This window comes from Lactuca saligna, chromosome 7, assembly GCF_052625555.1.
Source record: "Lactuca saligna cultivar CGN05327 chromosome 7, ASM5262555v1, whole genome shotgun sequence".
NCBI lineage: Eukaryota > Viridiplantae > Streptophyta > Magnoliopsida > Asterales > Asteraceae > Lactuca > Lactuca saligna.
This window is the reverse complement of record NC_136423.1, coordinates 16,341,379-16,362,100: the sequence shown is the minus strand read 5'-3', so window position 1 is coordinate 16,362,100 and position 20,722 is coordinate 16,341,379. Positions and strand designations below refer to the sequence as shown.

The 20,722-nt window shown below is 39.1% G+C and overlaps 1 non-coding gene across 1 annotated transcript; it reads right to left on the bottom strand.

Moving 5' to 3' along the window:
* Nucleotides 1-16,953: 16,953 nt before the first annotated feature.
* Nucleotides 16,954-17,060, bottom strand: LOC145007789 (small nucleolar RNA R71). Its single transcript, XR_013663154.1, has one exon. It is a non-coding gene; the product is annotated as a small nucleolar RNA R71 (small nucleolar RNA).
* Nucleotides 17,061-20,722: the final 3,662 nt, after the last annotated feature.

The window sequence follows — 20,722 nt, the reverse complement described above, 5'->3', positions numbered from 1 at the left end:
TTAGTATGTTTTGGATTTCGGTCTAATGTCGGACGGGGCCTGGGGAATGTTTATATGTATATTTCCGAACTATGGTTTGATGCCCGGTGGTAACCGATGAAGGAATGCATGTTTAGTTATACTTGTTGTCTTTGTGATACTTATATGTGCCTGGTAGGGAGGTAAGTATGGGCGGGGTCATGTATCTCATCACAAGCTAAGAATGGATGGGGTTCCATAACTCATCATTAACAAAGTAGGGGCGGATGTTAGGTGAGGCCTTATGATATAAATATCTAGTATTATGTATGATTCCTTATATACTAGCATGATTATATGTTATTGTCTGTATGTGTATAGCGGGCCCAATAATAGGTGGGCCCTACGAGAAACATATCTATATACCAAGCGAGACTCGATGTCAGGTGGGGCTTGATACCGGACACTGTTCGATGTTGGGCGGGGGCCAGTATATGTGAGTATGTGTATGGTATGTGGTAGTTTGGGGAGAATCACTAAGATTCGTGCTTACAGTTTTCAGTTTTGGTTTCAGGTACTTCCGGTAGCAAGGGGAAGAGCCCGGGATGACTGTAGTGTCCACACCATTTGTTTAGCCTATGATGTTTTACTCTGATATATCGACATGTGTTTTGATATGATACTCTGATTTGATACAATGATTTATGTTTTTGGATGAAATGATTTGGATAACTATGGTTTAGTTAATAATTAAAAAATGAAATTTTTGGTCATTGACGAGATTAAACTTTCTTTTAATCTATGAAGATCGATTAGATCTTGAACAAGTATGTAAATAATGACGATATGAAGACAAATAAAAGAACAGAACAAGATTGAATCAAACGTGTCGAATGATTAAAACAAAATCCTCAGAAGAGCTCGATTAAGAACATCAACTGTAGAGGATTGGAAGGTTACAAGAACGATCAAAGAAACCTTTTGTTGTCTGGAAAAAAAAACGTATACTCAGATCTCTAAAACCTTAACCTAATATGCATGCAAGCATTAGCTTATATACAAAGCATAAAAGACTCACGGTTGGATAGGCCCAAACCGGAATATAAATAAAATCATAAACAGATGAGCCCAAAAGACACAATCTTCAAAGCCCAACAATCTCCCCCTTTACGTCAATTTGGGGCGAGACCTTCACTCTCTTTTCAAAGCAGATGACTTCTTAACCGTTTCAAAAATTTTCGGTATCAAAGCCAGAATATGATGCCTGAAGGTAATATACCAACGAAGCATATCTGTAAAGTTCTTTTTATCTGCTGTTGAGTTCTGTTTGCATCGGTGAATGATATTGATGATGTGCTCCAGACACTCTGTAGAGAACAGATGCTTGTCTACCAAAGCAAACAGAAACTTGTGCTTGTCGCCCCTGGTGAACATAACCGTTAGATTGGAAGAATCGATCTGCCCCAACTTCATTTTGTGAACATCTCCAGTCTTGGAAGTGGGCTTGACAGTTGGTTTCTTGTTCATCACTTTTGCTATTTCCTGATCCATAGTGGCGAGCTCATGGACGTAGGAAGCCAACATTCTTTTAAGATGAGAAAGAATTGGTTCATATTCTCTCTGGTTGGAGAGAAGAATGTTGTATAGCAAGATCCAATCGTGTGGGTTCAGACTGGGAAGATCTGCCAGAGAAATAAGATGTTCGGAGTTGGCCGTTCCTCTGTTGATTTTGAAATTGACGTTCACAAATCTCCCAGCCTGGGTTGGTTTCAGTACCTTGACTTTAATAATTTTCTGGGCACTCCAAGTCAAGTACTGTGGTTGACCGGATTTCAGATAGAAATCGATGAGCTCTCTGTCAACCTTCGGGTTTGGATGAGGGACATTAGCAGTGACATCAAAGCAGTGAAATGTGAAGGCTTTACGCGTAATGGGCATGTCAAACTGCGAGTCTCTAGAATTTTCACACTCAAAAGATGCAATCGGTTCCAACCAGTAAATAGAAGGAAACTCAATCGCTTGAGTGATGAGTGTGTCTCTGTCCCAATCTTGGAACAGAGTCTTTTTAGCTTGAATAGCCTCCTCATCCTCCCAGATTTTCCTTTCTCTGGCCTCTGCCTCACGAGCTATTTTCAAGGTTTCATCAAGCTCTCTGTCCCTTTTCTTGCGTTGAAGAGCTTCAGTAATGGTTTCATCTGATTCTGATTCGCTCTCAACAAGGACTTGTTTACCAGAACCCGAAGCTACATTACCCTTCGGTTCTGTTTTGAACACACCTTCCTCTCCCCCTTGTCTCGGAAGAACAAGCTTCTCCGAGACACCCTTCATTTCACTTAAGATTGTAATTACAGGAAGGAGTTTTGCCTGGAGATGCTGACGAATAGTGAGGGTAAGGAAGGGATCATGGGAATCAAGAACGCCTGTTAACATATTTTTAACGTCACCAGCGCAACTTTGAAGAACTGCACGCTGAGATTGAAGCAGAGTGATTTCTTGTTGTGCCTGGGCCAGTTGAACCTTCTGTAAGTCAATAGTCGCCTGGTGTTTGATAAGTTCTTCCTTCAGGGTGCTCTCGGCTGCCAGAGAGGCAAAACGTGAATCCAAAGATTTGAGGAGAGAAGTGGATTCAGTTTTGAGGTCAGCACGCAGAGCCTCAAATTTCCTGGTTTCTCCCTGAAGGGTGGCTGAAAACGAGTCTACTGACGCTTGAAATTTGGAAGCATTAGAGTCAGCATGAGCCTTGAGAGAATCAAGAAAGATCTGAGTTGTATGAACAACCTCAGAAACTTCCTTAGTGGCTTTGGAGCACGAGGCCGCTGAATTCTCTATGGCGTCAGTAGAACGATCCAAGGCTTCGGTGTAAGTCTGGATCGCTGACTCGATAAAGGCCTTCAGCACAGCACCCCCATAGGCTTTACTGTCAGCCAGCAGACTGTCAAGTTTGGCATGAATTTCTTGAAGCTGCTGACTTGACGCAGGGGTATCTGCATCGGTGTCGGTAGGAATCCGGTAGGGGCTGTAATAGATGGAATCGAAGTCTTCATCATCACCCCCTAAGGTAGCACCGGAGTTGGAAGATGGAGAAGGGGTGGATTGAAGGTTGATGACAGGGGTTTCAACCACAGAAGCAGCCCCCGTATCAGATACGTTGACCGTTACTGGTGGTTGGGTAGTGGTGATGGTGACGGATTCGGTTATAATGGGCTTGGAGATGGTGGATGAAGGTTGAGAAACGGAGAAGGGAATAGTATGTTCGGTTGTGGTTTGGGGAATTGATGTTGGAACAGAACTTGTGACGTTCTGTTCGGGTGATAGGGTTGGTGTTGGAAATTTTTGGGAAGTAGGAGGAGAAGGTGATTTGGGAAGTTGGGGAGATTTAGGTGGGGAGGGTGAGTTGGGAATACGAGGAGAGACTGGGGGGTTGGTAGTTGTGGAGACGAAACGGGTGTAGTTTCGGGTTGAGGATCAGTAGCGTCTGTTTCGGATGGTGCATTCGGTTCAGATTCAGAAGAAGGAGATCCTTTGGCTCTTTTAGCGATCTTCTTGACCTTTTTCGATCTCGACTGAGAAGATGCCTCTGCCTCGGATTTGCGTTTGGAGGACCTTCTCTTTTTCTCCTTTTGGGGTGCGGTTTCTATCTTCTCCGCCTTCTGCTTTTTGCTCACTCTCTTGCCCCGGTTAGCAGGCTGATCCAGAGCCTCAAGAGCAGCACGTTGTTCATCAGAAAGAACCCTAGGAGGCAGGGGGGTCCTTGAGCTATAGTCCGCCATGATCTTGCTGTGGGGTGTGACGCATCTGTACATGGACTCAGGGATTAGTCCATAGTGCTGAAACTTACTTGGATCTGAGACTATTATTTTCTTGGTGTGGAAAGTGGCAATTGAAGCCGTAAGAACATTCTTCATTACTGGGATGTCGAGAGAAGTAATAGCCCTTCTGGTGATAAGGGTCCAAAACCTGGCGCAAAAAATCTCAGAGTGCCGGGCTGTAGTGTTGAGACTCTGAACTACTTGAGCCCAAATAATAGACCCATAGTCTAGATTAATGCCATTGTAAAGACCGTACAGGATTGTTAGAAATCCTTTGCTTGTGGTGTCGGAACCACCACATCTCTCCGCCAAACCCTTAATCAAAAGGGTAAGCAATCCGTTCCACTGAGATGGAAGACAGGATTTCTTGACTTTGGCAATAGATGTTAGAACATCTGTATACCCCATCTCGTACATCATCGTAAAGATCTTGGCGGTGGTGATGAAGTCCGGTGAGATGACAGAGGAGTCGACGGCAAGCCCTAGAAGAGAGCAAAACCGTGTTTTGGATACGGAAGTCTTCTTGTCGTGAATAGAAAAGAAGATGCGGTCTTTGTGCCTGTCGTAGCTGGCCGTGGTGTAGACTTGGGAGAGCAGGGACATTGGGACGGCCTCCACTTGCGTAAGTGCTAATAACAATGGGGAATATTTGAGACATTCCACCACGTATAGCATGTATGAGTCATAGAGGAATGGAGACATCTCTATGATCATGTTCTGATTTGGTTTGATTGTGAGTAGAGAAGAAGATGCAGATTGATCGTGAGCGGAAGAAGAAGTCGCCATTGTTGAGTTTTGGAAGAAGATGAACAGTGGTAACTTTTTCAGAGAAGTAATGCTTTGAGAGGAAACTGCCAAAGAACACGATCACGTCTTATTTATACCGTTCTCAGGAGAGAGAAAATCGTGATTGATGAGGAACCCAAAACGTCGCCTGAAAAAGCGCGATTAGAAGTTATGGTGTATCCCAGGAATACGTCAGCACACGTGGGTGTGAAACGAATCCTTTGCACGCACCCAAATCGTTTTCGTACCGTTTGAAATTCCTTGGGCCCTTGTTTGGTTACAGCTGAAACTTAGAACCAGGTGCCAAACAGCAATTAGAATGTTGGGAAAAAAAATTTCGTGCATAAGAGTGTGAAAGACAAGGAAATAAATCAAATGTGTTTGGAAGTGGGTGTTGTCTAGATAGAAGACAGAAAGCAGAAGATTCCGGGCAAGAATCGCTTCCTTCAGAGCCAAGAGAGACCTGAAGTGTTTGTGTGGTTTCCCGAGAAATACGATCAGTTGTCTTTAGAGAAACAGTGAAAGGCATCTTTTGATGATAGCTAAAGGGTGGCTGAACTCAAACCAAACATTAAGTCTTGACATAAAACCGAGTGTTGGTAGAGTTACCTGTGAGACCGATGTGATCTGTTGAACAGGTAGGAAGGAAGTATTTCGTGATAGGAAGGATATAGACAGAAATCTCAAAAAAAAATTAAGTAGACCTCTTTGGGAAGAAATGTCTTAGGACGAGACAGATTCATAAAAGATCACTCATAAAGAAAAGGAGATTTCCAAGTAAAAGCTTGAGTTAATTACTCACCGTCAATTCATTTTAGGTGTTGGATTTTGGGTTTCACTCAGAACGTGGTAAACGAATCTAAGATCATAAACACAGATGTTGTGCAACCATAAGCCTCAGTGGTAAAGACCGAGAGCATCAAGGGTTACTTTTGGGAGCGAATGCAAATGAAGAAGTTGAAGAGATGGTTAAGAGACCGAACGTACCTTCTGCTACTGAAATGGGACAAAGCAGAGCAACTCATGTTTCAGATGAGTAAAAGAAGGTAGCTCTAGACCGAGTTTGAGAATAGCCTGATTGGGAAGAAACGATAGGTATTGATCGAATCATTAAGGCATGCTCGAGGTTATAGAGGCTTGAGATAACATACAACAGCATGCTTCTAGGGACGTTTAACTAGTCTGATAGTAATAAATTATACCTGGATGAACATTACATGATGAGATGCTTGTATACACCCGAGCAAAAAGTACACATACTAGAAGTTTAAAATGTTTTTGTAATTTTGAAATTTATTAAGAGATAAATAAATACTGAAAAACACAATATTTTTGTAATTTTGGAATTTTTTTTTTTTTTTTTTTTATAAATAAAAACAGAAAGAGAAAATATTTTTGTTAATTTGGACTTTTCTGAAAAAGAAATAAAAACAGATAAATAAGTTTGTACAAACAAAAGAAGCAGAGATAGACCGAACGAACGGAGTATTTCGATGAGGGTTTCATGATCAGGAAGAACCGAGCGGTCTGTTTGAATGAGCGCCTTTATGTTGTAGAGACAGAGAGGGACCGAGCGGTCTGGTTGGTTCGGTTCTTTTATTTTACCAGAGCAGAGAGTGACCGAGCGGTCTGGTTGGTTCGGTTCTTTTATTTTACCAGAGCAGAGAGTGACCGAGCGGTCTGGTTGGTTCGGTTCTTTTATTTTACCAGAGCAGAGAGTGACCGAGCGGTCTGTTAGCTTCGGTTCCTGAATCTTAACTAGAGACTTGAGGATTTGGAACCGATTCTGCAATCATCATACCTAAGCCTTGCAATATCTGATTGAATGATGCTTCAGGAAGAGCTTTTGTAAAGACGTCAGCCAGTTGATCAGTGGTTCTTACGAAGTGAACTTCGATGTTTCCATCCTCCACGTGATCATTGATGAAGTGATACCTCAGTGCTATGTGTTTGGTTTTGGAGTGCTGCACTGGGTTATGACAGATCCTAATTGCACTTTCAGAGTCACAATATAGTGGGATCTTCTTCATATTGAGTCCGTAGTCTCGAAGTTGGCTTTGGATCCAAATCACTTGTGATGTGCAGGATGCAGCTGCAATATATTCTGCTTCGGCAGTAGACAGCGACACGCATGTCTGTTTCTTGGATTGCCAGCTGACTAACTTCCCGTCAAGAAATTGACATCCACCAGTTGTGCTTTTACGGTCGATTCCACATCCTCCAAGGTCAGCATCAGAATAGGCTTGAACAAAGAAGCCTGAGTTGGATGGATACCACAGACCTAAGGAGGTGGTTCGCTTGAGATATCGTAAGATGTTCTTCACTGCAAGCATGTGAGGTTCACGTGGGTTTGCCTGAAATCGAGCACAATAACACACGGAAAACATGATATCAGGTCTGCTAGCAGTTAGATACATTAACGATCCAATCATTTGACGATAGAGCGTGATATCAACAGCTGGTTTGTCTAGAGATGGGGTAAGCTTAGTGCCGAATGCCGTTGGGACTTTAACTTTTGAGTCTCCCATCATACCAAACTTTGCGAGGAGAGTCTTCGTGTAAGCTTCCTGATTAATAAAGATGCCTTCGGGTCCCTGTCTTATGTTTAAACCAAGGAAAAAGTTAATTGGACCCATTGAGCTCATTTCAAACTTAGTCTCCATCAGCTTTCTGAATTCAGCTGTTAAGCTGGGATTCGTGGAGCCAAAGATGATGTCATCGACGTAAATTTGAACTATCATAAGGTGGTTACCTTCCTTTTTACGAAAGAAGGTTGGGTCAACCGAACCTTGTTTGAATTTAGACATCTTTAAAAATTTTGTAAGCGTTTCATACCAGGCTCTCGGAGCTTGTTTAAGACCGTACACAGCTTTATCCAAAATATAGCAATGATTTGGATGCTTTTCGTTCACGAACCCAGGCGGTTGCTCCACGTACACCGTTTCTTCAAGTTCTCCATTGAGAAATGCACATTTGACGTCCATTTGGAAAACCTCAAAGTTCTTGTGGGCAGCATAAGCCAGAAATATTCTAACAGATTCTAGCCGAGCTACTGGAGCGAAAGTCTCTTCATAATCTATCCCTTCCTCCTGACAATATCCCTTTACAACCAGACGAGCCTTGTTCCGTATAACATTACCTTCCTTGTCCATTTTGTTCCTAAAAACCCATTTGAGACCAACAACCGAAGCATCTGGAGGAGTTGGAATTAGGCGCCAGACTTTGTTCCTTTCAAATTCATTAAGCTCGTCTTGCATTGCTTGAACCCAATCAGAGTGATCGAGAGCAGTGTTAACTGTCTTTGGTTCAACTTTTGATACGAATGAGTTGAACATGCAAAACTCAACTTTTGAAAATAAGGAAGTCTGTTTTGCCTTCAGTTGTGATCGGGTCAGAACCTTTTCAGATACATCCCCAACTACTTGAGAGACGGGATGATCTCTAGTCCATTTGATAAGAGGAGGGTAATTTGGATCAAAAGTTGGGTCTAGTTCAGCATTAGTTATTTCGTCTAGCTCAGATTGGCTGTCATAACCGAGTGTCACATCATTATGTTCCACCTCAATTGATGCACTTTGAAAGACCTGAGGTTCATGTGATTCTAGTGGTCCTGAGCTTCCTGGTGTTGAGGCCTCTTCGGTTGAAGTTGTGGGATTTTGCTCCCCCTGGACTTGAGCATTTGGCTCCCCCTCAACTTGGGCAGTTGGAAAAGGAGAGTCATTAGAGGTTGATGAATCTTCATGCATCCTTCTTGCAGCTTCTTCGACAATCTGCTTCATGTGATCAACCTTGTTGTCGGCTGCACCTGCTTCAGAGAGAGAAGCATTCTCCGGTTCGTCAAAGAGGTCCATGAATGTCTCGAATAAGTTAGCGACCGAGACTATAACTTGGCCATTGAGAGGAAAGATTTCCCCAGTGATATCTTCTTTAGCCTGTAGCTTCTTGACATAGTTGTCATCAAAGGTCACATAATACGTCTCTTCAATCTTTCTCGAACGCTTGTTCAGGACCCTGTATGCCTTGGATGTGAGCGAGTAACCCAGAAATATTCCCTCCTCGGCCTTGACATCAAACTTGTTACGGTGTTCTTTAGAGTTGAAGATGAAACACCTTGAGCCGAAGACATGGAAAAATTTCACATTTGGCTTCCTGTTGTTCAGTATCTCATATGGAGTGAGCGCGAACCTTTTGTTGAGATATGACCTGTTCTGTGTAAAACAAGCAGCAGAAATAGCATCAGCCCAAAAGTAAAGAGGTAAAGAAGCAAAACTTAGCATAGTTCGGGCAGCTTCACACAAGGATCGGTTTCGTCTTTCAACTATTCCGTTCTGTTGTGGTGTGTAGGGAGCTGAGAAATTATGACTGATTCCCTTTTCTGCAAGAAACTCTTCAAACTCCCTGTTCTTGAATTCGAGACCATTGTCGCTTCTGATGTTACGAACTACCTTCTTGAGCTGTACTTCAATTTGCTTGATAAACACTTTCAGCTTTTGAGTCGCTTCAGATTTGAGCTTTAGAAAGAACACCCATGTAAATCGTGAAAGGTCATCAACAATAACAAGAATATACTTGCTGCCACCGATGCTTTCAATAGATGAAGGACCACATAAATCAATATGAATTAATTCGAGTGGTTCAACAACTTTTGTGTTGATTATAGATGGATGACTTTGACGACTCTGCTTTCCCATTTCGCATGCAGCACACAGATGATCCCTGTCAAACTTGAGCAATGGAAGGCCCCTTACATGACCTCCAGTAACAAGACGATTGATATCTTTAAAATTAAGATGAGATAATCTTCGGTGCCACAACCAGCTTTCGTCGGATTGAGCTTTTGACAACAAGCATATAGCTGGGTTTCCTTTGATGGGTTTGATGTTTAAGGGAAACATTTCACCCTTTCGCTCCGACTTGAGAATCACTTTATTTGACTTTTTCTCTATGATTTCAGAACCTTCATCATCGAATGAGACTTTGAGTCCTGTACCACCAACAAGCTGAGATACACTAATGAGGTTGTGTTGGAGTCCTTCCACATAAGCCACCTTCCTTATAGAGAAGTCCCCATTGGTTATCATCCCGTATCCCTTTATAGTGCCGAATGAATTGTTTCCAAACTTGACGTTGCCACCATTTGCAAGAGATCTGTATTCCCTAAGCTCCTCTTTCCTCCCTGTCATGTGACGCGAGCAGCCACTATCGATGTACCATTCTTCGTCGAACTGCTCGTCACTAATAACCTGCAAGAATTAGATAGATTTAGGAACCCAAACTTTCTTGGGTCCATGTGAGCTTTGCATGGGAACGGGAACAATAACAGAGACATCAACAAAATAAGTTCGTTTTATAAGAGTTGCTTCATCTTTCCTTTTAATGGTATAAACCTTGATTCTGTTAAGATTAGGTGAGTTAGATTCGGTCTCTGGTGTGGATTTATTGACCTTCTGCTTCCACTTTTGCTCAGTTGATGAATGAGATTTTTGAGAATAAGAAGAAGCAGATTTAGAACGAGATTGAGATAAAACGGAGGATGAGGAGGAATTAGAAGAATGAGAAGAGTTAGAGAGAGAAGAAGTCTTGGAAGGAGACTCTAGGTGACCCTTTTGTTTTTGATCATTGGAGGGACCGACCTTAGAGTTTTGTTCTCTTTTGTCTTCAGAACCGAACCTTTGCGTTCGGTTGGAGCTGCCTTTGGAACAGAACCTTTGGTTCTGGTTGAAATCCTTGTCAGAACCGAGCCTCTGGTTTCGGTTAATTTCTTCTTGTGAATCGAACCTTGGCTTTCGGTTTTGGTGACTTTCACTCTTTCCTCCTGGATTGTTTTCACATTTCAGATTCTTGTTTTGATGAGTGAAATATGCATTCTGGGAATGCCAGAATTGTTTCCTTTCCGAAAGGTTCTTCCGGTATCTGTTATTTCTTTCCCTCTTCATGTTCCTCATCTGAGAAGGTTGATGATGAAAATTTGCTTTCGTATTCGTTGTTTCCCTGGCAAGTAGCTTTTTAACTGTAGGAGTTTTACTTTGAGCTGAGGAAGCAGAGAGAACTTTTTCTTTTGCCGAATGATCCTTCTTCTGAGGAATATCTTTTGTACCACTGGTGCTCGGCTCATTGAAGTTGTTCGGTTTATTCAAGGGCTCAGGTATGTATCTTCCTTTGCTCTTCCAGGAAGTTCTTTCAGATAATCCAATGGTTTCGTCTGCATTATCAATTGGAGCTTCCCAGAAGTACTCATCACAGCCATCGGCATTGTCTTCGTTTACAATGGCTGCAAGCTCAGCTGTTTGATGTTCAGTTACTCCTGTCACCTTGTAAACTTGATTTGGAGTGGTCCTGACCTTTTGATACACCACAGCTTTCTCGACTAATTTTGGGGACTTTTGATGGGACAACCGAGCGAACTCTACTGAATTTTCAGAAATTAGATTCTTGTGATTTTCAGGTTCGGTTTTAACAAATTCTGAGCAGTCAACCGTGTCCTCTACAGAAATTTCGCTCATGTTATCGTCCTCGTTAAGCTCAGATACCTTTTCAACATCAATTTTGTTTTCTGAGCTTACGTTGGCGTTTAAAGAGTCAAATTTTTGCATGGTTTCGGTTCTCAGTTTAAGTTTGTCATTTTCATCCAAAAGATTTTTAAGCATGTCTTTGTGGTCTTTGGATTTAATGAAGGATTCAATTTTGTCCAGTCCATACATGTAGGTGGGATTGATATGACCAGACGATAGCACACTCTCACAATTATAAGCTTCAGCATCGATTTCATCTTCCTTAAACTCTAGGAAGGGCAAAATCATGCGGTGAATTCTTTGGCCTATTTCACAATCTAAGTGAAGCTGAGTAATATTAGAGTACAAACGTTTAGCAATTAAACAAAAAACATTTCGTTGTTTTAACAATTTCAAATTGTCTCTTTGCAAATAAATGTTTTCATCTTTAACTTTCACTAATTCCAACTCCTTTAACTCTATCCACATTCTCCGCTCCTCACTCTTCGATGCTGCCCTGCTCAATTGATCAGTTAGGTTAGAATTTGTTACCCGAGTTTGAGTTAAGCTACTATCTAGATGAGATATTCTTGTATTGACATTTTTTAGTTCTTTCTCATAAGAGGATGATGGTACTTTGCATGAAATAAAAACAGATTGTACCTTCTTTATCAGTTCATCAAGCTCATTGAACTGCTGGCTGAGCGGTTTGGCTGTAAAGCTCATGTCCTCCTTCACTTTCTGTCCATCACAGCCTCCATCGGTGTTGTATCCCCTCATTTGAGATACGTCAGAAACCATGAGGCATTTTCCACCACTGCTGTCTTTCTTAGACACGAACGCCTTTCCATGAGTAGGCTGCCTCACCTCCTCATCCTCTGAGTCGGTGGACCAAACTTCCGTGCTACCGAACTCATCACCTAGAACAGAACCCTGCACAATAAGAGCATTAATCGGCAGGTTAGCAGCAGATTTCTTCTTTCTCAACTCATCCAATCTTTTCTGCAACACAGCTTCCTCGTCGTTCCCATCATCTTTTTCAGCCATTTTCTTGAGGACACAGTCCTTAGCATAATGATTTTTCCCACCACAGTAGAAACAGCTCACTCCAGAGTCGCCGTCAACCTTCGGTTCCTTCTTATGCTCCTCAGCTCTCGGTTCATTAACCACCTTTTCAGAGCTGTAACTCCCCTGCCAGTTTCGGTTTTTGTTGCTGGGGAATCTCTTCTTTATGAACTTTTTGGGATTGGACACCATCAAGGCATAATCTTCTGATGTGAGATCATATTCTTCCAGGCTGAGGTCTTCATCCTCCATAACAGCTTTACTTTTTGACAGGAGAGCCAACGAACCGAGACCGGAAGCGACATTCTTTTCTTGCACCACGTTTTTCTCTTGAGACTTGAGAATTCCCACCAGTTTCGCCAAAGAGTACGATTTAAATTGCTCATGGGCTTTAACCGTGGAAACGACTGCTCTCCATTCAGACCTCAGACCATTCAGGAATGTAACCTTCTGTTCGATGAGCTTCCTTTCAATATCGTGTTTAATCATCTTGCTGAGAAGATGATTGAAGCGATCGAACGTCTGGGTCACAGATTCTTCAGCCCCTTGTCTGAATTCTCCAAACTCAGATAGAAGTAGAGTTTGAATAGAATGTTCAAGATCTTCGTCTGTAGAATACAGTTCGCGAAGTCTATCCCAAACATCCTTTGCCGTTGTGCATGAACTAACCAATCTGAATGTATCGGACTGAAGGGCGAACCGGATCAATCTTAATGCCTTGATATTGCATTGGAACTTATCCTTTTCATCTTGAGCAATATCTTTCACGTCCTTTAACAGATCATTGTATTCTTTTTGAGTCTTGATGATTCTGGATGTTGCAGAGTGAGAAAACGGTCCATTGGTAATGGCTTCCCAAATCAAATACCCATTTTCCTCAGATCCAATAACATAGTCTTCGAAATGATGTGCCCATACTTCATAATCGTGGGTGTATAAGATCGGAATCCTTGTCGTCGAACCAATGCTGTTGGAAATATTAATAACGTTTGATTGTGTCGCGTCCATTATGATCGAAAAAACCTGTTCAAAGATCAGACTTGTAATAAAGCATATTAGGGCAAAGTAATAAATATCGAGATACGTCAATAAAGAGATGACGGCTCAATAAATATTAATGATTGCGGAAAAACCCTAATGGAAATCTTTTTCACAGAAAAGATGTGTATCAATTACACAGCCTCCTGCTCTGATACCAATTGATGAGATTAAACTTTCTTTTAATCTATGAAGATCAATTAGATCTTGAACAAGGATGTAAATAATGACGATATGAACACAAATAAAAGAACAGAACAAGATTGAATCAAACGTGTCGAATGATTAAAACAAAATCCTCAGAAGAGCTCGATTAAGAACATCAACTATAGAGGATTGGAAGGTTACAAGAACGATCAAAGAAACCTTTTGTTGTCTGGAAAAAAAAACGTATACTCAGATCTCTAAAACCTTAACCTAATATGCATGCAAGCATTAGCTTATATACAAAGCATAAAAGACTCACGGTTGGACAGGCCCAAACCGGAATATAAATAAAAGCATAAACAGATTAGCCCAAAAGACGCAATCTTCAAAGCCCAACAGTCATGATTTTTGGGATGTTACAGAACTCGTCAACTGATATTGTTATATTTATTCACATATTTATGCTTTATTTTAATACATTTAAGTTATAATTTGGTGAAATGCAAAGATATTTGGTACTTATAATGTTAAATTTCTACTTTTCCAGCCAAAAAGGACATTTTCGAGGAAAACAAGTTGAAATTCAAAAAAGAAGAAGTTGTGCAAAATGCATGCCACGACATGGCCACCTTTATGGATACATATGATTTTGAGACATGGGTCATATATGTTTTAAGTGAGGGCCACGAAGGGGAAGTCTAATTCCCCTGATATAGTGACTAGTTTTTGGTAACTATATAAGTCAATTTGTAGGTCGAAATTGATAGAGTGGCTTGAGGATTAAGCTAAGGTTTGTGACTAAAAACGTCTAGAGAACCCTTGAAAGATCAAATTTTGTTTGAAGTTCAAGCTTTGAAAAGATTTACAAGAAAAAGAACATTTAATCATTCAGTTTTCTAGCTTTTACCATGTCTAGTCTAGTTGACTTTGATTCTATGTTTGTTTATGCTTTAATCATGGGCTAATCACCATATACTTCTATTTGGTGAAGATGAACCCTTAACCTATGTGTTGATTTTGAATTTTTGGATCTATTACATTGGTTTTAATAGTGTTCGATTAATCATAACCCTTGCATGTTGAAGTTCTAGCGTATATTGCTTATTATACTTCTATTTGGTGAAGATGAACCCTTAACCTATGTGTTGATTTCGAATTTTTGGAAATATTACATTGGTTTTAATAGTGTTCGATTAATCATAATCCTTGCATGTTGAAGTTCTAGCGTATATTTCTTATTATACAAGTTTTGTGTAGTAGATGATCACTCTATTTGCATGAATTTGTTATCTAGTTGTTTATGAACATTAAATAATTAGATCTAGTGCTTAAGCAATCCTAGAGATAGGAAATTAAAAGTTAGCTACTTTGATTGTCTTAGAGAGCATAATTAATAATTAATTTGTGCTTGATTTACCTGTCTTGCTCTAGGATAAATACTTCATAGATTTATCATTAATAGTCAAATTCATGCTTATATCAATTTTGTGTCTAACTTGTTCTTGATAATTGCATGGTAATTCATAAATTGGCAAAGCTAGGAATTACAACATGATAACTACTAACTTAATGAATTGGTAATCAATATAAGTTATCCACTAGAAATCAACCATATGAGAGGGGCGATTTGGAACTAAACGGAAGTACTCTTAAACCTTGAATTAAAAATCATTTTCTTTGCTTGCTTAGTCTTAATAGTTGTTTAATTGATAAGTTATTTGATTTAACTTTCCGGTCTTGCAAAATTAGTAAAAACCCCCGATTAAAGTTGTTTCTTAGTTTAATTATTAGTAGTTGTTTTATAATTAGAATTTCATTCCATGTGTTTGACAACTAACTTACTTTTTTATACGATAATTGGACTAGGTACACTACCTAATTGCATTTTAATTAGTTAAGTCGGGTTGGTTTATAAATTTAAAATAAGTACGTATAATTATGCACAACATGTTTTGGCATTGTTGTCAGGAACAAGTAATTTTAGTTTTAAATTAATTACTTTTAGGTGTTGTTTGTTTTTTCGAAGCGAAAATCCGTGAACTCTGTGGACTACCTCTGCAATCCTTTGTAGCATAAGAGGTGGAACAAACGGTTGCAGGCCATAAGAAGAAGCATGTTTGTTTTTGAACATTTGCAGACTGCTGCAGTAAACTGAAATTTAAATAAACTAATTTTATAAACTGAAAATAGTTGTCAACACCGAAATTTAAATAATTCCGTTCTTAAAACATTGAAACAGTATTAAACAGAACATGTAGAAAAATAAAAAAAATAAAAATTAAAACTTACAAAAAAAATAAAAGAAGCTAACAACTTTATTCTAGAAGAAAAAAAACTAATTTTAAAGGACATAAATAATAATAATAATAATAATAATAATAATAATTAAGAAATAATTGCAAATGATGTTTACAAAGTTCGTAAAAAATTACACACGTTAAAAAAGATGAAATTGAAACTGAAAATATTATTAACAAGAAAACGATAAAAAAAAATTAAAGTTTTTTTTTAAAAACTCAAGTTCAACAAAATTTGTGGAAACTATAATAAGAAATTGTATCAAATCCGTAAATAAAAGTTTAAAAAAATCTAAGTTTTTTATAAAAAAGAAAGTTAAAAAAAATAAGTTATACCAAAATTCTAAAAAAAACAAAAAAAAAAAAAAAAAAAAAAAAAAAAGTGAAGAGGTTTGAAGATGTAAGTCAAGTGCTACGCCACACAGCACACACACGGAGGTTTTGCAGTTTGAAGTCTTCTAAAGAACAAACTGTCGCGAGAGGGAAAATGTTGCGTGTGTGTTGCGTCGCGCAGCAGAAAGTGGTTCGAAGAGGTTTTTTTTTAGAAAACCAAACATCACCTTGGTTAATCAATCACTTTTTGTGCGTTAAAAACCGCAAATGTTAATTTTCTACATTATTTTTTTCAATTTAAACAGCTCCCACGACATGGCGATTTACTTGTCACGAGGTGGGCACTTTTCATTATTAGTTTTTCGTTTATTCTGTTTTAGTTTGTTCTTTCAGTTTTTCTTGTTAGTTTCAGTAATATATAACCAGGGGTCAAATTTTCCTATCATGCCACCACTTGAAGATCCATAATATGTGTTTCACAAAAATCAAAAAGGATAAATAGGTTGGCGAATCTAGTAGCAAGTTCCAAACATACAAGGTAGAAACTTTCAAGAACACTCCCGACAAGAAAGGCATTGGGTACGAGCCAGAAATAGAAACCAATAGAGATTCAGAAGAGGAAGTTAAAAGGGAACCCGACAACACGATGGCATACATCACGAAGATAACCATCAGAGAGTATAAAATGTGGATGCAAGATGACAGCGGATCAGGTCTTGTGCCGCCATAGATTCAACAAGTGACCAACATTGAGCTAAAGGTACATATTCTCTCTATGGTCAAAGATATCCCATTCTAAGGGAAGGACCACGAGGATGCCTACAAGCATATCGATGAGGTGCTAGAAATCACAAACCACTTCAACGTGCCAAATGTTTCACGCGATGTTGGTTTGTAAAAATACTTCCAGATTCTTTTAAAGGAGCCGCTAAAGATTGTCTTAAATCACTTCCACTCAGAGCGATCAAGATGCGGGCCAATTTACAAATTGAGTTCATTCAACAGTTTATTCCACCTTCCAAAGTGTCCAAGTTGAAGCAAAACATCGCGAACTTCCATTAAAATGATGGTGAATCTTTGTACGAAGCTTGGGAGAGGTTTAAGGGGATGATAAGGAAATGCCCACAGGATAATCTCAATGTTCAACAAGAAATTTCCATTTTCTATTATGGAATAATTGTGACAACAAGTAAACTCCTAGACTCCCAAGGACCTATAATAAAGAAGACCCAATGACTAAAAAGGCTCACATCGAAGAATTTGACAAACATTCATGGGAATACCACAAACCAATAGAGGATGTCACTAGAAGCAAGGTGAGTTTGTATAGAGTAAATGAGAAATTAGCTTCGATACTTGCAAAGCTAGATACAATGGATCAAAGAATTATGAAGATGGGTCAATCCATACATGTTATACAAGTGAGATTTGATAATTCTAGCGGGGCCCATTTGACTAAGGATTGTCATCTAGATGGAAATGGAAACCAGAAAGTACAAGTTTTGTACTGTAGTGGTGATCGATATGATAAAGATTGAGGGAAGCATAAGAAATAGTGGTTGCCATATGATGAATACAAGAAGGCGAAAGAAGACAAGTAAAGGAAAATAAGTCACGATATGAAAAGGAGCAACCAAATCCTGAAAAGAAACCCAATTTTGAGTCGATGATTTCATAATTTGCAGCCACTTGACACAACTAATTCTACATTATGAAACCAACAAGCATACATAGAAAATGTCGAAACTCAAGTCAGGAAATTGACCAAACTCATGCATGAGCGTTTACTACCTAGCAAAGCCGATCTAAAATCACAACCTCATGTGATGGCTAAATCTACTGGTAAAGGAACTATTTTTGAGCCTCTGGTATTTCTTGAAGAAGGCAAGAAGCATCCTAATCAACAGCTGAAAGGAAAAAGAGGAAAACTTGAAGAACATGTTTTTCCAGTTTAAATGACATGGTGACCACGATACGACATCGTGGCCACTGGAAAATGAAGATTATTCTTCTTCTATTAAATCTTATGAACCACCATTACCCTACCCATCTCAATCCAAACAAAACCCACTAGAGCCAGAGCAGAAGAAATTCATGGAACAAGTCCATCCCTTTCTATTAACACACCTTTCGTCAAACCCATGGCTAAAATTCCAAAATTCGCTAAGGATGTGATAAGCAATCATAAAGAGTTGGAGAAGACTTCTACCATAATACTAAATGAGCAATGTTTTGTAGCAATGATTGAAGGGTTGCCAACGAATATGGGAGATCCGGGGCTTTTAACTTTGGCTTGTAAATTCGACAATTCTACTAAAACAAATGCTTTAGTTAATTAAGGGGATTGTATCAATATAATGCGTTTATCATTTGCAGGAAGCTCAAGTTGCTAAAGTTGAAGAGCACAAGGATGACCATACACATGGAAGATCACTCAGTTACCTATACCTGCAGGATTATTAAAGACTTATTGGTGAAGGTGTGGAAATTTTTTTTCCTGTACATTTTGCAATACTAGACATGTAAGAAGACAAAGGCCTTCCCATTATCTTAGGAAGACCATTTCTAATCACCTCTCGTGCTTTTGTCGACATCCATGATGCCAAGCTTACACTAAGATTGAAAGACGAAGAAATTACAGTTTGAGTGAACCAAAGAGCAAGACACCAAAAATTTATATATGATTGAAGTATTATGTGTGAAGGGTCTAGATGATGTGATGAAGAACAAAGAAGAAATGGAAGGTGCCAATAAGCTAGAAAAAATAGAAAGAATAATGGCGGAAGAAATTTTAATTTGGAAATGGCCCAAGACAAAAGCAAATGTGAAGCTCATGAAGCATAGATCATCAACCTCAATGACATTTGAAGTGTTTGCATTCACTACACCCAAGGTGGAATTTGAGGAATATGTTATGGATGAACAACATGGTGATAAAGAAGAGGAAAATAGTAGTGAAGAATCTACACTTTATAAGATGGATGTGGAAATAAAAGGACATAAAGATGATGAAAAAAGTACTAAGATGGATGGATAAAACAAAGGGGATAAACACAAGCATGACGAGAACGCCATCAAAAAGAAGAAGGAAAGCACAAAGAAGGCATATAAAAGATGCATTGTGAAATTTAAAAGAACGCGGATGGAAATGAAGGAGAATTGGGAGATCCCACTCCAACCCACAACGAAATACAGTGGGAAGGAGTCCAGCTGACGACCCCTCCAAAAGAAGGGTTTGTCAAGAGGCAACTCGATCTTTTTGGTTTGCATTTTCTTTTCATTTTCTTTAATTAATTTATGCTTTTCATTTTAATTTTTGTCTAGGATAATTCATCTTCTTGTCTTTGTTTCATGCGTCTATTCAAGTGCGGGGCCATTAAAGCATGTTTGTGATTTAAATAGATTAAATTTTGATTGAAAATTTTGAGTCTTTGTGAGATTATAAAAACCCACGACTTGGTTTTCTAAGTTACATCGTGATGATTTGAAAATTTATGTCATTTAAGATTCACCAGAAAACCATGTCGTGGCCTTTTAAAATTCATGACGAGGCTTAAGGATGGGGGGGGGGGGTAGTTCTCATTTTTAACCTAAAATAGATACATTTCATCCCACTTTCTTGACATCACGACCTGGGCCGCTGTATTTTCCCCATTACACTTAAATTTTTATATTCTTCTTGATATGAGATTAGGGGCGATTTTAGGGTTTTGATTGTCAAAAATGCTTTCCTTTAATATGAAATGATGAATTCATGCCAGGTTATTATGTCTATCTTGGTCAAAATTCGAAACCCTTTGCATATTATGAACCATAATTGACCAGCATGAGTCCCGATTTGTGAACTGTTGTCGAAAAATATCACGATGTGACCGTAGGTCACGACGTGAATTCAGTGATTATAGAAACAATATGATTATACTTGCCAATTTGTTGAGTATTGCTTTTAGTTGGTTTTTTTTTTGTTGTTTGATAGAAATGGCACCAATGAGAGGTTCTCAACAAGCCCAATGTGATGTTTCAAATATTCATCCATTTTACCGATTTCCATAGGATATCCAACAAGAAGTTTTGGAACGATTCAAGATATTTTGTGGTTACTCCTGTGCTTGATTGGGTTTGGTTGACATATCATGGAATTATGGATCAATTGAACCAATATTTGGAAAAGATTTACAAGGGTGATGGATTCTCGTTTGATTGTAACGGGTGGCGAAAATTATTTACACTTCAAGAACCCCTTTATTGGGAGCTATCATTGATTTTCTTTTATGTCATTAATTTTTAGAGGAACACAATGGACCTGTAGTGCCCAAGGGCGATCACTTTTAGACTTGGTGGGTAATATTGTAAGTGTAGCCTTGTCGAGTTTGCATGGAGGATGGGCTTGTATGGTAGGTATGAAGTTATATCACAACACGTTTCTTTGTTTTACCAAGTTATTAGATGAGGTTTTATGCCCGGTGTTTAAGATTTTATGTTTTGGCAACAAATTTCCAATCGGATGTTTGCGTCCAAATCTTCTCAAGAAAGTTACATCCGATCATTGATCCACCGATTTGTTCACCGACTCCTCATGTTTAGCATCAACCACAAGAAACATGGAGACTAAATTTCCAATCGGGGGACACATTGTGATACGTTTTGTAAAATCATATGGCGTGTTGAACTCGGTCATGGTTCCATCTTTGAAATCATACGAGGTGATTAATGGAGAAAGTGAGAGGTGTTCATGTCATACCACGTAAGGACCCAAATTTTCAAATAAAATTTTCATTTTTAATTAACTAAAATATTC